At 40.2% G+C, this 19,237-nt stretch overlaps 1 protein-coding gene and 1 pseudogene across 1 annotated transcript in view; both read left to right on the top strand.

The window, feature by feature from the left end:
• grin2da (glutamate receptor, ionotropic, N-methyl D-aspartate 2D, a) overlaps positions 1-19,237 on the top strand; it is a 414,138-nt gene that overhangs the window by 138,094 nt on the left and 256,807 nt on the right. The window lies entirely within an intron of this gene.
• LOC129410178 (5S ribosomal RNA) lies at positions 17,829-17,946 on the top strand (annotated as a pseudogene).

Below are 19,237 nucleotides of genomic sequence, written 5' to 3'. Positions count from 1 at the left end.
CCCCAAAATGTAGTTTGTAACGTAATCCATTAAATTGCTTAAAGTGAGTAACATAATCTGAATACTTTGGATTACTTGATTTGCTGTAGAGAAGCAAAGACGAGGAAATCGTCTATGTAAGATGAAAAATAAGATGTTTTGTCTGATAAAAAAGCAGAGTCTTTACTTAACAGTATTAAAAATATTATTGATTGAAGAGGAGGAGACACGTTCCGCCCGGCATGATTTAGTCCTGTTTTAGTCCTGGTTTAGTCCTGGTTTTAGACCTGGTTTAGACCTGGTTTAGATCTAGTTTAGATCTAGTTTAAACCTGGTTTAGATCTAGTTTAGATCTAGTTTAAACCTGGTTTAGATCTAGTTTAGACCTGCTTTTAGTCCTATTTTAGTCCTGGTTTAGTCCTGATTTAGACCTGGTTTAGTGGAATTACTGGGAAAAAAAAAAAAGAGAGATATATAGCCCCAAAATGTGAAAACAGGAAAATACCGCCGTGTAATCCATTTACTTCAACAAAGTAACTGTAATCCAATTACCTCTCACTGAAACAGTAACTGTAACTGAATACAGTTACTCATAATTTGTACTCTGATTACATAACTCCAGTACATGTAATCTGTTACTCCCCAACACTGTCTATATGTGCTACTTTTTTGGTTTAAAGACTTGAAGCTAAGGGCCAGTGACTCAAGACTCAACTTGGACTTGCCTGTATTTGATTAGGGGTTTAACTCAGACTTGATCTCAAAGACTTGAGAATTACCAGAGATGTGCAAAACAATGACTTGATCCCACCTCTGACACCAAGTCCAAGTATCGGCATCGGATCAAACCCAAAAGACGGTATACAGAGACCTCAGTCTTGTCCCCTCGATGTTTTTCAGTCCCTTGGGATGTTTTTATTTCTTTCTATTTCCCTCAAAAGCAGACATATTTGTTTTGATACGAACGGACCACGCGTATCCCTGATTGGCTGATCCACCTGTCAATCACGCTATCTGAAAATGAGAAGCTTCACCAGTAACCGCACTCGCATTTTCGTCAAGCATTTTGACACACACTTCCCCGTTCCTCCCTCAAAAAAATCTCCCAAATTCATAGATTCTTACAGTCGCACGTTTTAAAACCTGCCCAAGAAAACCCGAAACCAGCAGAGATTTTCGCTTGCAACTTTATTTTTTTCCAGAATAGCTCAATTGTGAAGGAAAAAACCGTGGACCTGGCATCTACCGTGGTGAGCTTTGTGTGAGGTTCAATGGCACAGTGTGAGTTTGGGGATAGTTTGTACCTCCTTGAAATCATCCAAAATGGCAGTGTAAGCCCGGTTTTAGCCCGGAGAGATGTGCTGAACCTTTTCCGTCCATCAAAGCCCAGGGTTATTGTCTTTCTTTATTGCCCCTGCTCTCTCTCTCTGTTTTCCTTTTTCCCTCTCCTCCTCTTCTTATATCACGCTTTAGTTATTTTCTCATCTTTTTGTCATGCTGTGAGGGAATAACGCAGAGGTACCATTCCCCGGAGGAGTGCCAAATGTCCGGCGTTGACGTGCACCTGTCACTCCTGCTGTTATGAATACAGTCATTGAATGCAGCGTCTGTGGGGGTCAGTCAGGTGCTCCCTGTCAATATGAATGTAGCGCGCGGACAACTGGAGACGATTTTGTGTGGTTGTTTTGTTGATATCAGACAGATTGATGTGTTCATACTTTGTGCAGACGTCACGCTGGGAGTGTGCCGCGTGTATTTCGGTGGTGAAAAGTTTAGCAGTTTTCGTGGTAATCTGCGTATCGTTCGTTCATCTGTTTTTGAAAATAAAACCATAAATAAGAAAATGAAAAAACAACTGTTTGCTTCATTAGTTATCTCCAAAACCAAAATGAAAAAACAGATAACAATTTGTGTTTTCAGTTTTCGAGTTTGTATTTAAATTTTAAAAATGGAAAAAAGAAAACATTAAGTTTCCGTGATTTAAATTGCGATGCCAGACTGCGATACCACATACGGACTGAACCAGGTCTAAACCAGGACTAAAACAGGTCTAAACCAGGTCTAAACCAGGACTAAACCAGGACTAAAACCAGGTCTAAACCAGGACTAAAACAGGTCTAAACCAGGAAACCAGGACTAAAAAGACTAAACCAGGTCTAAACCAGGACTAAACAGGTCTAAACCAGGTCTAAACCAGGACTAAACAGGACTAACCAGGTCTAAACCAGGACTGAACCAGGAATAACCAGGACTGAAACAGGTCTAAACCAGGTCTAAACCAGGTCTAAACTGAATCAGGTCTAAACCAGGTCTAAACCAGGACTAAACCAAGACTGAACCAGGACTGAACCAGGTCTAAACCAGGTCTAAACCAGGACTGAATCAGGTCTAAACCAGGTCTAAACCAGGTCTAAACCAGGACTGAATCAGGTCTAAACCAGGTCTAAACCAGGACTGAATCAGGTCTAAACCAGGTCTAAACCAGGTCTAAACCAGGACTGAATCAGGTCTAAACCAGGTCTAAACCAGGACTAAACCAGGTCTAAACCAGGACTGAATCAGGACTAAACCAGGTCTAACCAGGTCTAAACAGAAACAGGTCTAAACCAGGTCTACACCAGGTCTAAACCAGGTCTAAATCAGGACTGAATCATGACTGAATCAGGTCTAAACCAGGTCTAAACCAGGACTGAACCAGGTCTAAACCAGGTCTAAACCAAGACCGAAACCAGGACTGAAGCAGGTCTAAACCAGGACTGAACCAAGACAAAACCAGAATAAACTTTTTTTTTTTTCATTATTCATTTAAACACAAAATCAAATTATCTGTTTTTTTCATTTTGGTTTTGGAGACAAATAAAGAAGAAAATAGTTATTTTTTTGTTTTCTTATTTTCGGTTTTATTTTGAAAAGCGAATGAACGAATGATACATAGATTCATGGTGACTGTTTAAATCCATTTTATATTTTTTCAGACTCACACTTTTTTGGCAGTGTTTCAGCGTAACTGCATTGTGTGGTTACATGCTGTTATATTTTATTCTTTTTATGTTTTATGCATCATAAAACTGCTCTAAGACACATATATGTAGCCTATATTTATTTTCAATTTGAAAGTTTTGCATAAATTATCAATAACAAAATGTTTTTTGGGGGGAAGATAGAAATGCTGAGTAAATGCTTTGTGTAACTAAAAAATAATGGTTTGAATAATCGTGATTTCAATATTGACCAAAATAATCATGATTTTTTTTTTTCTATAATCGAGCAGCCCTACTTTGTGCTTCATATATCATAAGATGCTTGATCAGAGAATCAGCCAGCCTTTGGGAAAATATCTAATCTAAAACGGACGGAGGCTCCATTGGCCCTTTGTGCTTCTGTAAAAAAATATGATGTGTCGGAACAGCGATACTAAAACGGCACGTCTAAATAGCGACATGTCGTAATGAAGGGATGTGACCCAACATTGCGTAGAGTTTCTCAAAATTCAAAACTGTGACACACTTGGATCGGAATGGTTGGTCAGCGATGAATAAAACTGTGAAAAGCGAGTGTGATATTGTATATACTCAAGTCAACTTTTTGCTTTGTCTTATGGTCATTTGCAAAGCTCAGTTTTCTGTATTTTAAGGGAAAGTTCGTGATTTTGACATAAATCTGTATGACATCCCCGTGAGCAGTGTCGTGCATCAACATTGTCTTACCCCCGACAGCGTCCGGTGAACCAAGATACTGGCCGTTTTCGGTGCTAACGAAAGTAGTCCGGCAAGTTGGCTGGGGACTGTATAATAAAGCGTTTTTCTTCTCAAAACAATGTGTTCAAAAGAGTGATACATTTGCATCACAAAACCATCGTCGCCTAAAAAGTCAGATCTCATTATTACACTATTTTCTTTCCGTTCGTATCACTGCGCGCTGCCGCCAGGTGATAGCTGTGCACAGATCCATCACTTTGTTCAGTTGTTCGGCAGTGTTTACATGCGCAGACCGCTATGACGCGAGAGAGATAACATGAGAGCTAGAGCCATAAGTATATGAGCTTGTATAAGATACATAAGAATATACCTAAGAAATGGTGCAAACTCTTGATTATCCAGGCTGTAACAACAAAAATCTGACTGAATCTCCACACACATTTCACCATTTTCCTGTCATGGACTTTGCGCTGAGGAAACTTTGGCTTCTTGCCTTTGGCTTCAATGTGGAAACCAAACCAGGTAAGAACGAAGAAGTGCTGCTGTGTTTACAAGGAACAGGTCAAGAATCAGCTGTAACTCTGTGTGCAGTAAATCACTCAGTGTCATATCACCAGTGAAGCTTCTACAAAACCTAACTTTATAAGTCGACTGTTATTACTATTGTAAATGTGGCGTACACTATTGGCAGCAGCTAGTGGACGTGTGGATGATTCTATGTTTCTATTAGTCGTCCATGCTTCAGTACAGTGGAGGCTCTATGTTCGCTGTATACGAGTTTATAAATGACGTGATGGTGATTGTCGCTCACTCGGTCTCTCACGGCTCCAGCTTCAACTTGTACCACTTCTCTGTCTCTCTTCTCTCTCTGCTCGTTCTAATTCCATCTGGTGAAATTCGGCATCAGTATATTCGGGTTCAAAAGATCTCCCCTTGGCTTTGTCGTAAAGGCAAAGTCTTTATCGTCGGTGTTGTAATCAGACATGTTGTCGCTAACATTCAGCAGTAAACAAAGTGAACCAGGTGCGGCTGTCACCTGGCGGCAGCGCGCAGTGATACGAACGGAAAGAAAATAGTGCCAAGCGATAATGAGGTCTGACTTTTTAGGCGACGATGGTTTTGTGATGAAAATGTATCAGTCTTTTGAACACAGATTGTTTTGAGAAGAAAAACGCTTTATTATACAGTCCCCACACAACTTGCCGGACTACTTTTGTTAGCACTAAAAACGGACAGTATCTCGGTTCACCGGACGCTGTCGGGGGTAAGTCAGTGTTGATTCACAACACTGCTCACGGGGATGACATACAGATTTATGTCAAAAATTCCGAACTATCCCTTTAAGTAAACAAATGGCAATACTGTACATGCTCCTTTTTACCATTGGCTTTCATCAGTTAGTCAAAAATAGGGACATCTGGGACATTTTGCGCATAAAACTGGGACAAATCACTGGTTTTGGATAAATCTGCTGACACAGGGGACACAGGGCTCAAAACTGGGACTGTCCCGGTTAAATAAGGACACCCCAGCACTGTGGATATTGTGGATATGTAGTCTATAGTATCGTGGAGTACTTGAATACACGGCCCTACAGCGCACGACTTCAGAACTGCTTTCTTCATTCGGCGAAGTGAAGCAGAGGCGGAAGTTTACGGCTCTTTTTTGGCTCTCGGTCTGAACCCTCATAACAAATAAAAAAGGATTGTTTCCACCTCCACTACGGGGTCGAATCAGGCCACCGCATTCTGAAACAAATCATTTTTGGTTTTATTTATGCAGTCAGAGAATATGTTGATCTTTGAGCCTGTAATTATAAATGACAATAAACCAGGTCAAGAAATCTGCAATCTGACATTTACACAGCAAAGTCCATCGTTCAAATCTGACACATCGGCCAGATTCATTATAAAACGTTGTGAATTTGATATATAAGAAAAACTAAATAAAGACTGCAGAACAAAGGTGCATTTTTAGATTTTAATGCTGATTTTAGAAACAGGGAGTAGCTCAACATATATTTAAAAGGCCCATATCACACTATTTTTTGATCTATGTTATAAAGTAGCCAGGCTGGAGCCATCTAGTGCCTCCACTCAATTTCATTTCTCTCCAGCAACTAGGTCAGGAATCAGAATACACTAGAAGGTTTGCATGAACCCCAGAAGTAGTAGACCACACACTGGCCAATCAGCGAAGAGCTGTGAAGCCATGACCGGGTCCCTTTTTGTGGTACAGCACAACAGTAAACAAAGTGGTCGAGATGGACGTAGACAAAGTCAGACATTCTGTGTCGGCAACGATTCCCGAGATCGAGAATTTAAAGCTGGAACAAAGAGAATGTTTGGTGAATTTTATCAAGGGGAAAGACGTTATTGCCCTTCTTCCTACAGGATTTGGGAAAAGTGACCAAATAGCAGCGATTGGTTAAATTTTAAAAAAGTACCCGTCAACTGTTGAGCGAACAAATTCTAACACTGCGAGGTCAGATGGTTTCCACAAAGTGAAACCGGCTGATGAATCAGATTAGTTATAATGTAGTTTCCTCTTCAAACAGACCTGTAGTTGTGTTTTGTTTCATTCACACATGTTCAACACACAAACCCTGAATATTTAGCCTGAGTTCTTCTCTCAAACAGAAAACACTCTCCTCCACACTCTCCTGTCATGTGGTAATACAGGAAGTGCTCCAGTGCGTCACTAGAATCACTTGGATGATTTCAACCCTTGAATTGTCAAACTCTACTGAACAAAAGGTCAAATGTAGCTGTTAACTTTAGCAACAGAGAAATTCAATTTGTCAACTGGACAAAAGTTGTTTCTTTAGTTCTGGTCAGACACTGGTGGACACTGTCTTATATCTGCCTGCAGGGAGGAGCTAACTCCACTGAAACTACTCTGAAACTAAAACTAGATTCAGTGCAGTTAACTCGTCCCTGCAGGCAGATAAAAGACAGTGTGAAATATATTCGACGAAAATAAACTTTTGTCCAGTTGATAAATTGAATTTCTCCTTTGCCATGGATTCTACCTGGACGACTGAAGGAGGCTTCACACCAGAGCGTCCAGTTTCTATGTAAAATCTATGTGATTTTAGGCGTCCGGCGTTTTTGCGGCACATCGTCGGGCATCAGTGAGGCGCGAATCTGGTGTCGACGCTAGAAAGTTGAAAATGCCGAACTTTTCTCGTCAACCAATCAGGGAGGAGTGTCCGGTGACGTAGCGACGTTATTATCAGGAAGAAAGAAAAACCTGAGAACCAGAGCCACAAACATTAGCGGAGCATAAATATATACACGTCAGTCACCAAGCGGATCGCAAGGACAACACCAGAACCAGGACTAAATCAGGACTAGACCAGGACTGAATCAGTGTCATTCGCGGAGTATAAATATATATACGCTGCAGTTGTTGACCCAATCTCCTCTGCAGATGATTTTACGTAATAAATACACTAAAGTCTCTCTCAGCCTGGTCTGAAATTGTTTTGGTAAAAGAGCCGGGACTGGGCACTTGTGTCCAGGGCAGCAGCGTCAAGTATTTTTCTCCCGTTCATCCACAGAGTTAAAGAGACGTGTCGGGGGCGTCAAACTCAAAAGCAAAGGCGTCCAAATAGAGGCGTCAAGGCGTTTTTTGACGCTCTGGTGTGAACCTGCCTTGAGGAAATGACATATAGCTGTTATCTTTGCTTCATGACATCACAAGGTGGAACAGAGCATTTTGAGCTTTGGAAATGTCGACAGATTTGTATGAATGAAACAAAACAAAACTCCAGGTGTGTTTTTGAGGAGGTGACAACATTGTAACATGGTTTAATGCTCACAGGAGTCCATTTTACATGATATTTTAAATAAATGTACTTTTCAGTGCATATTTGTTTCATAATCATTGAGTGTGACAACTCCAGTTATTGTGTTATTACTTTATTTATAATGATAAGTGTTAGTTTAAGCCGGTATTCTGGGTACGGTGCATCAGGTTTAGAGAGCTGGGTTAAAAATGACTCTAAAAAGACACTCTGTTGTTGTTATATGAAGTCTTTTATTTGAGTCCATCTCCTGTGCACTTTCCTCTGCTTTTACCACAGACGCACGTACAGTATATCCACTTTCAAAGAAACATATTTGTCCACATACAAGACTAACCCAAGTCTGAACTACACACCCTGACAGAGAGAGAGAGAGAGAGAGAGGAGAGAGAGAGAGAGGGTAAAGACAAAGAGGAAGAGGGAGAGAGACAGATGGGGAAAGACAGAGAGAAGAAGAAGATAGAGAGGGGAAAGAGGGAGACCGAGAGGAAGAGAGAGGGAGAGAGAGACGGGGAAAGACAGAGAGAGAAAGAAGAAGAGAGAGAGATGAGTAAAGACAGAGGGAGAGAGGAGGATAGAGAGGGGAAAAGAGGAGACCAAGAGGAAGAGAGAGAGAGATACGGTGAAAGACAAAGAGAGCGAGAAGGAGAGAGGAAGATAGAGAGGGGGAAAAAGGGAGACCAAGAGTAAGAGAGAGAGAGATACAGGGAAAGACAGATAGAGAGAAGACAGAGAGGGGAAAGAGGGAGACCAAGAGGAAGAGAGACAAGTAAAGACAGAGAGAAGAAGAAGGGAGACCAAGAGGAAGAGGAAGAGAGAGATATGGAGAAAGACAGAGAGAGAGAGAGAGAGAGAGAGAGAGGGGAAGATAGACAGGGGAAAAAAGGAGACCAAAGGGAAGAGAGAGAGAGATATAACATATTTGTCCACATACAAGACTAACCCAAGTCTGAACTTCACACCCTGACAGAGAGAGAGAGAGAGAGAGAGGAGAGAGAGAGAGAGGGTAAAGACAAAGAGGAAGAGGGAGAGAGACAGATGGGGAAAGACAGAGAGAAGAAGAAGATAGAGAGGGGAAAAAGGGAGACCGAGAGAGAGAGAGAGAGAGAGAGAGAGATGGGGAAAGACAGAGGGAGGGAGACCAAGAGGAAGAGAGAGAGAGCAACAGGGAAAGACAGAGAGAGAGAGGAAGAGGAAGAGAGAGAGACGAGTAAAGACAGAGGGACAGAGGAAGATAGAGAGGGGAAAAAATGAGACCAAACGGAAGAGAGAGAGAGATACGGGGAAAGACAGATAGAGAGAAGAAGACACAGAGTGGAAAGAAGGAGACCAAGAGGAAGAGAGACGAGTAAAAACAGAGAGAGAGAGGAAGATAGAGAGGGGAAAGAGGGAGACCAAGAGGAAGAGAGAGAGAGAGAGACGGGGAAAGAGAGAGAGAGAGGAAGAGAGAGATATGGAGAAAGACAGAGAGAGAGACAGAGAGAGAGAGAGACAGGGGAAAAAAGGAGACCAAAGGGAAGAGAGAGAGAGATATATGGGGAAAGACAGATAGAGAGGAAGACAGAAAGGGGAAAGAAGGAGACCAAGAGGAAGAGAGAAAGAGAGACAGAAGGGGAAAGACAGATAGAGAGAAGACAGAGAGGCAAAAGAAAGAGACCAAGAGGAAGAGAGATGAGTAAAAACAGAGAAAGAGGAGGATAGAGAGGGGAAAGCGGGAGACCAAGAGGAAGACAGAGAGAGAGAAAAACAGGAAAAGACAGAGAGAGGAAGAGAGAGATGGGACAGAGAGCGAGCGAGAGGGGGGAGAGGAAGAAAGAGAGAGAGACTTGTTGGACCATATGGAGGGATGAAAGAGTGAGAAGAGAGAGAGGAAAAAAGAGAGGGAGACAGAGAAAGAGAGAGCCATGTTGGACGTTTTGTTGTTTTTGGTGTGGGGGTAAAGGGAAAGATAAATAGAGAGAGAGAGATAGGGAGACGAGAGAGAAGAAAAGAAAAGATCGATAGAAAGAGTGAGAGCAAAGGAGAAAGGGTTGAAAGCGAGAGAGTTGAAGAGAAGAGACAGAGAGAGAGAGATGAGCAGGAATGTGACGAGACAGAAAGAGAAAGTTGGAGACAGAGAAAGGGAGAGCATAAGATAAAGAGGAAAGGAGACAGTGAAGGAGGAAAGGTTAGAAGGAAAAAGAGAAATGGATAGAGGGAAGGAGAGAGAGAGGTCAGAACAAATTTCGGCACAAACACAGGAGAGATAGAGAGAGTGAGTCGGCTTTACGGTTTAAGAAAAGATACAGAAAGACGGATTTGAACTCTGAAAATCCAAGTATTTTCTAACACTAAAACACTTGTAATGGAATAAACGCAAGATGGACAAAGAAAATGCTGCACCGTGAAACATTCCAGACAAACCAACATCTCCAGTAAGACACAAGCAGGTGTTCGCCCAAAGTTACTAAGGCGAAGGTTTTTAAAAATTAATTTTAAAAAGTGTCACAGAATCATGTAATTGTACAGGAAAAGCTGCTAAATAATTAAACAAAAAACAAAATATTGTGATATCGTATCGTCAAAGTTTTCACAATAATATCATGGACCATCACAATATATCGAATTACAAGTCTCTTTGCTTAAATTAAAAGTTATGATGCAGCAATAGCTACAAAAAGACAGAAAGAACTACATAGACCATGATCCTTTGCTCTATTTCAGTGCAGACTACAAGAAGAAATAACAGTTCTAACACTTTTAAGTCTTAGTTCTTTGGATTAAGTCTTGTCGAGACATTTTAAGAGGAAAAAGTAGCATATTCATAGTTTCAGATGTTTAGCCGCCACAAAATATCGCAATAAATATCGTACCATGAGATGTATATCATGAAAATATCGTACAGAGAGATTTGAGTATCGTTACATCCCTAATTGTGAGCCTTCCTGCCATATCGCAATAAATATCGTACCGTGAGACTTGATATCGTTACACCCCTACTAAATAAGAAATAAAATGAGACTGTAATATGTAATCTATACATTTTACTAATAATTTTGTAGTGTACCAACTCATACAAAAGCTGCTCACAGGGTCAACTTTTTTATTCAACCAAGAACATTGGTTGCAGTTAAATGCACTCTCAAAATCTGATTTCTGGAGATATTAAAATGACATGTAAACATCACCATTTCATTTTAATTTTGGAGTTTGCAGCTCAATTAAATCGTCTTAAAGGTCGAGTAAACTGTGTGTACCGACTATAAGCTCCGGAGTATACGTCACAAGCAGCCCAAAAATGTGCAATGAAGAAGAAAAAAAAAACATATATAAGCAGTGTTGGGGAGTAACAGATTACATGTACTGGAGTTAAGTAATCTGAGTACAAATTATTAGTAACTGTATTCAGTTTCAATGAGTGGTAATTAGATTACAGTTACTTTGTTGAAATAAATGGATTACATGGTGGTATTTTCCTGTTTTCACATCATTATTATTATTATTATTATTATTATTTTGTTTTTTTTTTTTTTTTCCGGTAATTCCACTCATTGCTGGAAACTAAACCAGGACTAAACCAGGACTAAACCAGGACTAAACCAGGACTAAACTAGATCTATACCAGGTCTAAAACAGGATAAAACAGGATTAACAGGTGTTATGACCCAGCTCGTTTGGGGTGAGGGAAGTAACAAAAATAAAACCAAGATGTAAAATGGAATAAAATAAACAATGTTTAATTAAGAGGAATGTAAAAGGTAAATTAACAAAAGACTAAAATATACAGAAAATAGCCTAACTAAGAAACAAAACTACAGACAACAGGTTTTGTACCACAAAAGGGGTCACACAGGCTTACACAATAACGAGTGGTAAAATTAAGGGACACACACAAAACCTAAACACAAGTTCCCCAAATTAAACCACATAAACCCACAAACAGAATCGAGTGACCAAATCAAAAAAGGCACAAAACAGAACTATACTAAACTACACACACAAACACAAACAGGCAGACTGGCCACCAAGGCCAGCAGCCCCGAACAGGTGCTGGTCATCTCCTTAAATAGGGGGCGGTGGCTGCAGGTGAGGTGGGCGTCGACTTGCCCCACCAATCACGGACCAGGGCTCCCACAGCAGGAATCAAGAGAAGTGGGCAAAAATCACACAAACAAATTAGAGCTAAGGCCTGGGGCAGTAACATAGGATAGAATCATGCTGCACGGATATTTTTAATACGCTTAAGTATCCTAGTCTTTGCTTCTCTACAGCAAATCAAGTAATCCAAAGTATTCAGATTACGTTACCCACTTAAAGTAATTTAATGGATTCCGTTACAAACTACATTTTGGGGTATGTAATCTGTAATCTGTAGGGGAATACATTTTAAATGTAACCTTCCCAACACTGTATATAAGTCGCATTGGACTATAAGTCGCACTTTTTGAGGAAATGTATTTTATAAAATCAGAGACCAGGAACTGACATTTCATCTTGAAAGGCAGAGAGAAATGTATAGAGGGAAGGAGAGAGAGAGAAAATGTCCAATATGGATGCATACAGCACAATATAGTATCAGTGCAGCCGTAATGAGGCCTTTAAAGTACTTTTGTTCCAGTTTCATGGGCTTTACAAAGTGTCTGTGTAACATCGAGCTGTATTTGTGTTTAAACCTTAGACCTGACCCCCCCCCCCCCCCCGCTCCCCACAGTGCCATTACCATCTGCATGTGTTTTGCTCTGACTTTCAATTGGAACTGTTCCCCTCTCCGAGTAATGACAGGTCTCTGCCGCTTCTGACCGTTTCAATCTGCCTGTATCTGTCTGTATTCAAAGTGACTCCAAATGAGGATTACATCACACAAAGTTCGACCAAACTTTTAACAGGAGTCGGAAAATGGCTGAAAATAATTGAGGTTATACAAGTCACGTCACAACATTTGCAATTTGAGCTTTAAGTGGCAAAGGTTACAGTAGCTTGGTTAAAAGCCTGTACCTCAAATTTTAGAAGAAGCTCGTGAGGTCAAAATAAATCCACCTAATTATAATGGAGTTTATTTTCTGATTATCAGGAAGTGCACTGTTAGCATTAGGGATGTTGATCCAGGAAATTTGCTTGGATTGCATATTGGTCTCTTGATATCGATTGGTGCTAGGCAGTGGTGGGTCGTCAGGATCACAGACTGAATCGCAGACTGATGTTAATTATATTATTATTAAACAATTTCAAATGGTCTGTCCTCTTCCTTTCAGAGCTTTTCTGATGCTTGTGCTGCTTCCACACATGGATTTTCCTATTAAAGCATTTGCAATTTATTAAAGCAATCACATTTCAGCCATCATTTGTTGCCAGGTAGAGTGAAAGTCAAAGAAGTGTCCCCGAGGTCTTCACAATCTATTCTGCAGGAACTAAAACACAAAATAAATGTCCATGAAACTGCCTCTTCAACCAATCAGATTTTGAGTTGGTGTCGCCAGGGCATTCCAGCGGGCGTATGACCTCACCGGATTCAGAGCCGCTGACTGGACAGTCAGAGAGCGAACCAGACAAAGCAGTAAACTGCATCTGTAGCTGCTACGCCAATCGATTATAATTATGATTATTACTATGTATTAATATGATTAATTACCAGTGGTGTAGTGGGGATTTTTTAAGTGACTGGATCAGAAGGACTAAACCAGAACTGAACCAGGTCTAAACCAGGACTACACCAGGACTACACCAGGACTACACCAGGTCTAAACCAGCACTACACCAGGACTACAGCAGGACTACACCAGGTCTAAACCAGGTCTAAACCAGCACTACACCAGGACTACACCAGGTCTAAACCAGGACTACACCAGGACTACACCAGGACTACACCAGGTCTAAACCAGGTCTAAACCAGGACTACAGCAGGACTACACCAGGACTACACCAGGTCTAAACCAGGTCTAAACCAGGACTACACCAGGTCTAAACCAGGACTACACCAGGACTACACCAGGTCTAAACCAGGTCTAAACCAGGACTACACCAGGACTACACCAGGACTACACCAGGACTACACCAGGTCTAAACCAGGTCTAAACCAGGTCTAAACCAGGACTACACCAGGACTACACCAGGTCTAAACCAGGTCTAAACCAGGCACTACACCAGGACTACACCAGGACTACACCAGGTCTAAACCAGGTGTAAACCAGGTCTAAACCAGGACTACACCAGGACTAACCTTGGACTTGGAGAGAGAGAGATAGAGAGAACCCCGAGCCCTCAGAGCAGGGTGTTTGCAAAGCGCGATCGGATGACGGCTGCCGGTCCTTTCCCCTGCTGTCACCCGACGGTCTACCTGGGCACACTTCTGGGCCCAACACTCATCCAAGTTTAGTTCTAGTTCAGTCCTGGTTTAGTCCTGATTCAGTCCTGGTCCCTCAGGTCACATGTCACTATAGGACAGTACTGGAGATATCAGTGTTTCTCGCAGGACTTTATATTGAAGGAGGCTGCCTTGATAATAAGTGGCCTCTGCCTTGACTACGTCCCTCCGAACCACGTGAATTCTCGCAAAACGACGGTATTATAAGTATCAATATCAGTATCAGAGCTGAAAAAGCTGGATCACTGCATTTCTAGTTGGCATGATAGTTGTTGTTAGCTTTACTGTGATTCCAAAACTCTAAATTGGTCTCTGAAAGTTGTGAAAAGCACTTATAAACTCATGATGGTGAATATTTAAGATGCTCTAAATGTATAAGGTAATTGAGGAATAACTTTGGACGAATGCAAACGGTTTCAAATAAATACATTGTTTTGTTTTTCTCCATTTTTAAAACCGCACAAATCAGAAACAGCACTTTAAACGGTGATGAATAGCTTTAGACAACGTATAAATTGCATTTCATTATCAGACAATACCCGCAAATACTTTGTGTTCCTTCAGACGTGTTTGAATAATTCTGCATTGTCACTCAATAGTTTTTAGTCAATAGTCCATTTCATTTCAGTTTTTCAATTTCACCAGTAACTTCTTTTTTTTTTTTTACGTTTTGAGACAGCTATTGTTTCTCACCTCATTTACACTGCACTGCTCCGTCTACACGACTACTTTTTGCTTGCACGGACATATTTGTACGTATTTAAAGATGTATTACCAATGTTCAAAGCCCATGAATAATGCATCATGGTCTATGGGGGAAAACTATTACACTTCAGATGTAGTTTTTGGAAGCTCCCGTTGCCTTCTCCATTTCTTTGACTCTAAACCTGTTTTATGTAAAGCTTTCATTTAAGATGCTATGAATATTTACAGTTCAAAAGCCCTTTCACTTACAATGGCTTTTTGAGCTGCTAGACTCCCATTACTGCGATAAGAAGGATATGCATTCATAAAACCCATTATACATGAAACTACAAATACCTCCAAGACACTAAAGTACTTTAAGAAGAATGACCTCATGAATTAAAAGTAGGAAATACAAAATTGAAAAGTTAAGATCATAATTTAAGGTTCTATATTACGCAGAATTGACTCTTGTGAGTTCTAAAGGTGCACTGTGTAACTATTTCTGTTACCTCCTTGTTTCCATGGATATGTCATTGATCTGGAATGTTCCACAGTATGGCATTTAACAGCCATACCTTACATTATTACCTTATTTTTTGGACAATAAGTCGCTTTGGACTATAAGACGCACTAGCCAAAAAATGCATAATGAAGAAAAAAAGATTTATAAGTCGCACCAGACTATAAGTCACACTTTTTGAGGGAAATTCATTTTATAAAAGCAGAGACCAGGAACTGACATTTCATCTTGAAAGGCAAGTTCTAGTAAAAACAACAGAACAGACTGTTAACGTCACATATGAACAGTTCTTCAGATAACTACGTATAGCATAAACAACAGAACAGAACAAATTTACCAAACTCTCCATCTCACTCCAAATCACAAAATCTGTTGAAATCCTCTGAGCAACTCCGTGACCTCCGGAAGTAAACGGAGCGCCACTTCCTCTTCTGCGAAGCTGTTGTCAGACTCAGCATCAGATCCAGGTAGAATTATTCTGGCCTTTCTGAATCCCGACAGGATGGTTTTAGTTGTCAGTGAAGTCCAGGCTTTATCGATCCATGCACTGACTTCCAGGAAAGTTGAATGGTGCACCCTCTCAGTTGCCGTGAAGCTGTGTGCTCCATCCCTTCTTTCCGTCAGTCCCTCACAAGTTTCTCGCTCACTCCAAACTTTCTGTCTGCTGCTTGATTACCGTTTTCAGCTGCATATTTCACTACTTGCAGCAAAACACATGCAAGGAGACATGCACAGAAGAGCAAAGTGAAAGTGGTACATAAGCAATAGGAGTAGTAGATACTGACATACAAGCACCCTCTCACGACTGTCAGTGTGAACATTTTAATATCTAAGTCGCACTGAAGTATAAGTCTCAGGACCAAAAAAGTGCGACTCATAATCCAAAAAATACAGTTCTATTCAATTACAGGTGGTTTTAGAATATCTAGAAAAACACCTAATAATACCTAGAATACCTTAAAAAAAAAAAAAAAAAACTCTTGAAAAACAGGCGTCCTGACTGTGAATGGGCTTGCTTCTCCACAGATCTGACCTGTAACTTAGCTTGGTTTGGTCTCCATGAAGAAAGAAAGGTTTAATGCCATACTGTGAAACATTCCAGACAAAGCAGTAACATATCTGTGGAGAAAAGCATTTGACCTTCCACCAGAAAAGTTACACAATGCACCTTTAAAGCCATGTTATAAAGTTGTTACATCAAAAACATACATGGACTTGTGTTTTGTTTCATTCTCACATGTTTGAGTAATTCTTTATTATTCGTCTGTCTACATCTCCAAAGCTCAAAATGCTCTGTTCCACCTTGTGATGTCATGAATTAGTAGTACATTTTACCTAGATTATAGGGATGTAACAATAACGGAAATATTGTGATATCGTATCGTCAAAAGTCTCACAATAATATCACGGGCAGTTACGATATATCGAATTACAAGTTCCTTTGCTTAAATGCACAGTTTTATAGTAGCAACAACTTATAAACAGGGAACTACACATATCTCATGATTCATTTCAGTGCAGACAACATGAAGAAATATATTTTTCACACCAAAATCTTGTAAAGGTATTTATAAGCAAAAAAATCTACAATTATATTATCCTCTTCAAAATATTGCAGTAGATATCGTACCATGAGATGCATATCGTGATAATATCGTACCAAGAGATTTGGATATCGTTACATCCTACTAGATTGACATTTTCAGGTCTGAAATCATCCAAATAATTCTACCGAAAGTGTTTGGAGTTTAAAAACACAGTGAAGCACTTCCTGTATTATCACATGACTTCACAAGGTGGAACAGAGTTTTCTTTTTGAGAGAAAAGCCTAAATATGCATGATTTGTGCGTTAAGGAAACATCTGTAAATGAAACGAAACACAACTCCAGTTATGTTTGAGTTTATAACAAATGTCCTCGCTTACCTTAAGCATTCACAGCGTCCTAATAATTCACCTTGATGAGTTTATACGTGCTTTTCACAACTGGGTAAAAACGTATTTTTATTTATTTTACATGGAAAAATTTGAATGCAACCACTTAAAAACCTAAAATTGCCATTTCTCGCCCTGACCATGTGTGATTAATTAGAGTTCACCTTGCACAGACTTTTTTGTACAGTTTATTGTATTTTTAAATGAAGGTTTTGGTGAAAAAAAAAACTGGTCCTTGTGTTAATGTGAAGATTTTAGTAGAACGATGTACTTCAGCAAATTCCAATAGTTTGAGCGAATGAAATCATTTTAAGGTCTAAAGAGAAATGAGGAGTATTGACCGTGAGTCATTATTATTTAAAATGACAAAATTACAAAAGATTTCCGTGGCCTCATTTGAAGGTTAAATACTGGGAAAATAAGATAGATTTTTGAATTTTTGACTTTGCACATTTTGAATCCAGACCAGTGCAGACACTGTCAGCTGTGGTATTGTCCTTTACCATTAAGTTTTGAATATGGACTTTAAATGGACTAAAATGCCTTTGTACAGCGCTTTAGGAGGATATAGGTGTTTTTAAATGTTCTTATGTATAAATCTGATTTGACCTGACTAAAAATATTACTGTATTTTTCAGACTATAAGTCACTCTGGAGTATAAGTCGCACCAGCCAAAAAATGCATAATGAAGAAGAAAAAAAACATATATAAGTCACACCGGACTACAAGTCGCATTTTTTGGGGGAAATTTGTTATATAAAATCAGAGACCAGGAACTGACATTTCATCTTGAAAGGCACATTATAGTAATAACAATAGAACAGAGAACAACAGACTGTTAACGTCACATATGAGCAGTTCTTAAGTGGCCATACCAGCTTGACAAAGCCTGATCCCATCAGATCTTAGAATCTAAGCAGGGCCAGGCCTGGTCAGTACTTGGATGGGAGACCACTGGGAAAATCAGGTGTCACAGTGGGGCGCCAGTCGCAAAACTGTTGTTCTGTCCTTAGGCAACCGATGGCGCCGATTGGCATGGCAACTGCGCTTCTGTCAGTCTGCCCCAGGGCAGCTGTGAATACAATAGTAGCTTACCATCACTGGGTGTGGAGAGAAAAGAATACTGAATCTATAAAGCTCTGTAAAGCCTCTTTGTGACATATGTCTGTGAAAAGTGCTATATAAATAAAGGCTTACTTACTTACTTAATTACTTACTTACTTCAGATAACTATGGCATAAACAAAATAACAGAACAAGTTTAACAAAGTCTCCATCTCACTCCAAATCACTAAATTGAATTCTTCATCCTCAGTGTAACTTCTGAGCAACTCTGCAACCTCCGGAGGTAAACGGAGCGTCACTTCCTCTTCTGCGTTGTCAGACTCAGAATGAATGACTTTTCTGAATCCCAACAGGATGGTTTCGGTGTCACTCCAGGCTTTGTTAGTCCATCCAGTCACTTCCAGGAAAGTTACATGGCGCACCCTCCCTGTTGCCGTGAAGCTGTGTTCTCCATCCTTGCTTTCCGCCAGCCCCTCACAAGTTTCTCGATCACTTTAAACTTTCTTTCTGCTACTCGATTGCCATTTTCGGCTGCATATTTCACTACATGCAGCAGGACAACAGCTCTTTCTGCAGGAGACATGTGCAGTAGAGCCCAGTGACAGTGGTACAGGAGGAACAGGAGCAGCAGATACTGACACACAAGCACCCTCTAGTGGCTGTCAGTGTGAAAATTTTAATATATAAGTTGCACCGGAGTATAAGTCACGGGAAACACCCAAACCATGAAAAAAGTGGCACTTAGAGTCTGAAAAATACGATAATATTAAAAACCAAAAATGTAAATGATCCATATTACACTATGTTCTGATGTATGTTATAATGTTAACTGAAATTGTGTTGTTTTATTCTCACGTTTAACACACAAACCGTGCATATTTAGAGTTCTAACAGAAAACACTGTGTTCCACCTTGTGATGTCATGCAGTAATACAGGGAGTGCTTAACTGTGTTTTTAAATTCCACACACCTTTATTAGAATCATTTGGGTGATATCAACCCTGGAATTGTCAATCTTTACTGAACTAAAGGTAACTTGACAACTACCGCTTCATGACATCACAAGGTGGAACAGAGCATTTTGAGCTTTGGAGATGTAGACAGACTAATAATAAATGGTCACTCAAACGTATAAAGGAAACAAGACTATTCCAGGTTTGTTTTTGCGGAGGTAACAACATTATCACATGGCTCAAAGCTCACAAG

This window comes from Boleophthalmus pectinirostris, unplaced genomic scaffold (genome assembly GCF_026225935.1).
Source record: "Boleophthalmus pectinirostris isolate CB_2022bp ecotype Guang Dong unplaced genomic scaffold, ASM2622593v1 HiC_scaffold_21, whole genome shotgun sequence".
Classification (NCBI taxonomy): Eukaryota; Metazoa; Chordata; class Actinopteri; order Gobiiformes; family Gobiidae; genus Boleophthalmus; species Boleophthalmus pectinirostris.
Note: the sequence above shows the minus strand (reverse complement) of the source record. Positions and strands in the feature narration are given on the sequence as shown.